Source organism: Anabrus simplex, chromosome 2 (genome assembly GCF_040414725.1).
Source record: "Anabrus simplex isolate iqAnaSimp1 chromosome 2, ASM4041472v1, whole genome shotgun sequence".
In the NCBI taxonomy this organism is placed as follows: domain Eukaryota; kingdom Metazoa; phylum Arthropoda; class Insecta; order Orthoptera; family Tettigoniidae; genus Anabrus; species Anabrus simplex.
Window position 1 is genome coordinate 523,879,125 of NC_090266.1, and position 5,999 is coordinate 523,885,123.

Here is a 5,999-nt window from a genome sequence, read left to right on the forward strand (position 1 = left end):
CACTGAAGGAATCAGTGTGTCCTCCTAGTATGACAGGACGGGGCAACCCGTTGAACCTCCATCGTGCTAGGGATTGGGGCTTGCAATTTGTTCCCCATGAACGAGGAATTCACAGTAAGCGCGAGTCATATGCTCGCGTTGATTACGTCCCTGCCCGTTGTACACACCGCCCGTCGCTACTACCGATTGAATGATTTAGTGAAGTCTTCGGATCGGTGCGCGTGATCTGCTTCGCGCAGTTTCCGATGCATCTGGAAAGATGACCAAACTTGATTATTTAGAGGAAGTAAAGGTCGTAACAAGGTTTCCGTAGATGAACCTGCGGAAGGATCATTACCGAAATTGTTTTACTAAAACACATTTCGAGAAGTAGGAGTCGGATTGCCTCGCGCGGTCCTCTCCTTCGGCGGGGCTCCCTCGAGGAGCGAGACTCTTGCCGAGCCCGCTGTTGCGAGCTCAGGTGAGTCCCGTACGTACTCAGTAAGCGGCGGTTCCGTCCGTCGGCAACAGCGGGAATGTCGCCGTCAGCGTGGCCGCGTCAACTTCGATGCAGACCTTCACCGTTGGGTACCTTTTTTACCTCGCTCAGTGGAGCGGGGATAACACGAGGGGATCCGTCGTGGTTTCGGCCCGGCGGGCAGGTTTTAAATGAACGCAACGCCCATGCTCGAAACAGTTCCTAGCTCTGAGACGAGAAACCCATGTAAATGATTGTTTCTCCTCCACTCACCGTGGAAAGAATGATCGAAATATGAAAGAAAACAACCCTGAACGGCGGATCACTCGGTTTGTGGGTCGATGAAGAACGCAGCAAGTTGCACGTCGACATGTGAACTGCCGGATACATGAACATCGATATTTCAAACGCACATTGCGGTCCATGGATTCCGTTCCCGGACCACGCCTGGCTGAGGGTCGGTTGCTAAAACTGAACGCGGCGTTGAGTTCGAAGGGAGGGGGAGCGTCGCTGTTTGTGCGGCCACGGCTGCCGCCGCGTCTCCAAAAAAGAGCTTCACCTCGGTGGAGCTGGACCGGTCGACACCACCACTGATATTGCAGCGTTTTACAGCGGGGTGGACTCCGAATGCTGAAGAGTCGCTTCATAATGTAGGGTGAAGTAAATGCCCCTAGGAGACATTTATTTCTAGACAAAACTTGAACTTGGTATCCTCAGGGCTGTCTCAGAATTCAACATGGGGCATTAAAAATTATGGAAACCCTTCACTCCATCAGAATTAGGACCATCCCTATGACCTAAGTTTCTTTATGCAGATACAAGATGTTCGACGTATTGTTCGGGCACAGAAGACAGGCCGTGATCAGGAGAAAATTACTAGAAGGCATGTAAAATGGCAGAAGATATCCACGGAAGAAAACACAACGAGATGTGAGGGGGAAACATACGGGGTAAGGCAGTTCTGAGTGAGTATATATTAAATTGCGTTTTTCTCGCATTGCTCTTTTTCAATTGCTGTCTACAAAATGCTCCTTGCGATGCAATTCTTATCAGATATTGTTGTAACTTGGTAAGATTGTTGCTAAGGGTGTAGTTGTGTACACTAGTTCTGGGTTTTGAACTGATTTGATTATTAATATGGATTTTGATACGTAGATTCAAACTTTGTATCCTGATGATTCAAAAATTTATAAAATGAGAGTTTAAATATTTCTGGAAAGAACAGCATCCATCTAACACAAAAACCCGTTAAAATTATTATTGTGTCTATACATTTTAAATATATGCGTTTTAAAAATCAGCTTGATCAAACAAAATCTTTGTCGCAAGGGACTTCTTTATGCCACCACTTTTAACACAAAAAGGGAAGTAACTCAAAAACTAAATAAATGAAAAAATAGAACATTAGATGCCATCAACAGTCTATGCAGGTGGTTAAAATTTGGTAATTATATGATGAAAACCGTGGAAGTTAAAAAATTCAGTCATACCTCCCCTTTCAAGAGATGAATATGTCCTTACTTCTTGTAAATATTACACTTAAACAAGACGTAGCTGTTGTTGTCTAGTCACTGGACAAAATTCCTCCTCCAAGGCTAAATGGTTAGAGTGCAGGCTTTTGGTCACAGCCACCCGCGTTCGATTCCAAGCTGGGTCGGGATTATTAGCCATCGTTGGTTAATTTCGCAGACTCGGGGGCTGGGTGTATGTATTGTTTTCATCATCATTTGATCCTCATCACGACACGCAGGTCACCTACGGGAATCAAATTAAAAGACCCGCACCAGGCCTCCCGGAAGCCATACACCATCGATCGACCAACCTCAACCTGGATCGAACCCACAAATCTGCATCTAGGTATATTGATATTGTAGTAATCGATATTGTTGTCAGGCTGGGGAACACTGTAGTTGTCAGTCGTGTGTACTTACTCCCTGTGTGTGTGTTCTTCCTATTTTGTGAGAATATGAAGCATTTTTTCATGATTTGTGTTTACTTCAGTCGAGACGGAAGAGACAGCGAAATTTATCGTTTCATCAATTGCTGACAGTTTGTATGAAAAACCACTTGAAGCGTAACCGACATTGATTCAATCTCACCTGTCTCCTAGTAATTGATTTCCCCCCGCCCCAGATAGCAAACGCAGAACTACCTCAGTTTATAGTAGTTAATCACCACGTATCTGTGTAATACAGATAACTTCCAGAGGTTTCCAACTTTCGTTATGATAACCCACCGTTGCAGTAGGTGCTAGACGATATTTCTTTGGCTTGGTGGTTCAGAGAATATCTTAAGATCAGACATGACAGAAGTCAACGATAAAGTAGAGGTTAACTTCGTGGCGAGTGTTCTAGTTGGTGCCCCGTGCCCTGTCCCGTAGAACGAGTGTTTCAATCAGCCTTGCATCCCGCGGCGACACTGCGAGAACTGAGTAGCCGCATGTTAAAGAGTGGGCTTGTACGGTCAGACCGTTTGAAAAGTTGAAACAAATGGACGGCCATGTTTCTGTCTGTCGTGACAAATCTTGGGGTCGGTGTTACATCGACATGAGCGCGGTCCTACGTAAATCAAGTGGAGCGTGCAGCCTGGCCTGCTCGGCTATATGCCACTCTGTGACCACGCACTGCAACAGCCCCAAAGTCTTCGGTTCGTGTACTAATGGCACATGTGTGTACAAATATTCCACCAACAACTAAAATAGGATATAAAACTTCTCTATTCATAACAGAGACAAATGGAGTTTAATTTGTCAATAATTGCAAAGGATTTTCAGAGAACCAATGTTCTCGGATTATTATTTTTTCTAATGATTTAACGTCGTAGTAAGGTTTACGGTGAAGGTGAGATAATAAAGGGCTAAGACGGGGAAGGAAATGAAATGGCGTATGGCTTTTAGTGCCGGGAGTGTCCGAGGACATGTTCGGCTCGCCAGATGCAGGTCTTTTGATTTGACACCCGTAGGTGACCTGCGCGTCGTAATGAGGATGAAATGATGATGAAGACGACACATACACCCAGCCCCCGTGCCAGCGAAATTAACCAATTAAGGTTAAAATTCCCGACCCTGCCGGGAATCGAACCCGGGACCCCTGTGAACGAAGGCCAGCACGCTAACCATTTAGCCATGGAGCCGGACACGGGGAAGGAAACAGACGTTTACTAAATTAAAGTACACCATTTGACTGCTGTAAAAATGGGGCAACAATGCAAAGCCATCTTGAGTGATGCTGACGATGGAATTCGAACACACCATCACCCGAAAGGAAGCTTACATCTACAATGCCCGTACCACACAGGCAACTCGTTTGCTTCCTAGAGTTTTGTTCTGCTACGTCAGCCTCCATAAATATATAAGTTAGTAGACTATGGTAGACTAACCGATGACTGACCTCGTTGAGCAGGAAATGAAATGTAATGTCGTATGGCTTTTAGTGCCGGGATATCCCAGGATGGGTTCGGCTCGCCAGTTGCAGGTCTATTTGACTCCCGTAGGCGACCTGCGTATCGTGATGAGGATGAAATGATGATGAAGACAACACATACACACAGCCCCCGTGCCGTAGGAATTAACCAATTAAATATAAAATCCCTGACCCGGCCGGGAATCGAACCCGTGACCCTCTGAACCGAAAGCCAGTACGCTGATCGTTTAGCCAACGAGTCGGACGTTGAGCAGGAGTGAATATCGCACAGTAAAACTCGGAGGTTTCCGACAAAGTTGATTTCCGAGATCGAAGTGAATTCGTATCCTGTCAGATAGTTTCTCATCTGCCCTACGATGCTGAGGGAACTGTGATTCAACTCTCTGGACGTAGGTGAAGATGCTTGGGCCTAAGTTTCAAAATATAATTCTCCAGCAAAAAGAGCGCTTAACATTCATCTATTCATATATATATAATAAGTGTTTTGTCTGTACATTGCTCAGAACTTGAAAAAAGTGGTATTTCTGTATCGGTCACGTTCGTAATAAAAAGGAAATGCAATTTTTACTTTTCCGTAAGTTCTGTCTTTCTGTCTGTCTGTCTGTCTGTCCGTCTGTCCGCATGTATGGACACGCATCACGAGAAAACGGCTGAAGAGAATTTAATGAAAATTGCTATGTGAAGTCGGGGGATGAGCCACTACAATCTAGGCTATAAATAATGTTACCCACGCCGAGTGAAATGGTAGTTTAGGGGAAGGCATAAAGTTTAATTCTCAAATATTTATATTATTAATGGTCCCATCGATAAATACCTCATAACGAAAGTTATATAGAATTAAATTTCCGGTCATTTATATCATACATTGTTACCGTACCGGCTTTGATAACACATATATTCATGAATTTGTACTTTTGTTGCCAAGTACATATCAACGCCGAGCCACGAGAAAATGGATTAACAGAATTTAATGAAAGTCGGTATACAGAGTCGGAGAATAAGAAACTACAGTCTAAGTTATAAACAATTTTATTCACACTGGATGAAATTGTAATTTAGGGGAAAGCGCTTAAAATTTAATTTTTAAATACCTATGTTATTGGTCCTATCGAAAAGTACTAGATAACAAATGTTATAGAGAATACAATTTCCGACCATTTATGTTTTATTCAGTTTTACCGTACCGACTATAATAAGAGTGGCATTTCAGAGTCGGAAGAAAACTAAATGTGAAGGCCAACAATATTGAAAGCACATAACATTGTTCAACAATAATATTACATTGACCATTGATTGTTGTTATGTTCTTTGTCTCTTATGCTGTCGCTCAACTCAGATAGATGGGATTTACTGCTGCGTACCTAATATAACAGCCTGACTGAATAGTGGCAGGAAATAGCGGAGAAGTTGGAAAACCTTCTTCTTTAACGTGCCATTCCTCGGGTTCATACATTTTCTGATACTGCCGGTACGTAACTAACCGGTTCATCATAGTATTCCAGCTATTCGATCCCTACTCTGACGCGCTGGGTTGAATGAGCAGTGTGCATACTTAAGGCAGAGGTTCACTGAGTAGTAGTAGTAGTAGTAGTAGTAGCAGTAGTAGTTGTAGTAGTAGTAGTAGTAGTAGTAGTAGTAGTAGGACTTGGTCTAGAATAACAATTTAGGCCTATTCCAAATTATAGCACCACAATTCACTAAATAACTCAAAACTCAACCCTGAAAAGAGTTGTTTCTTAAGAAAAGCTTCTTCCTCTTTAATGAGAGGGGGTTTCTCCTCTCGCTTGGAGGAAACATTTACCCTCAAGTCAGATAGATTCTTCCGCCGCCTGTATAGTGAACTGAAATTTTCCGACTCATCGGGTACTCCTAGGAAACAGATTAGTAAAAGAGCATAGGTTTTGCCCTGGTAGTCTCCATTATTCGACACCCCCACCCAACCGAAATAAGACGAAGTGTGTTCACGGATCACGGCTGTCTGCGGCTTTGTCATTCCAGCTCTGGAATTTTGGACTGTTAGATCGACAGCGTAGTACTGTTCGTTAAAAGTGAGAAAATGTGTGGTTTTTCATTTAATCGATTATTTCATATGGAAACATTCCTTTCAATCGCACCATTCC

General features: G+C 43.5%; 1 pseudogene; it reads left to right on the forward strand.

Moving 5' to 3' along the window:
* The first annotated feature begins 763 nt into the window (after positions 1-763).
* LOC136865025 (5.8S ribosomal RNA) lies at positions 764-918 on the forward strand (annotated as a pseudogene).
* The last annotated feature ends 5,081 nt before the right edge of the window (positions 919-5,999 follow it).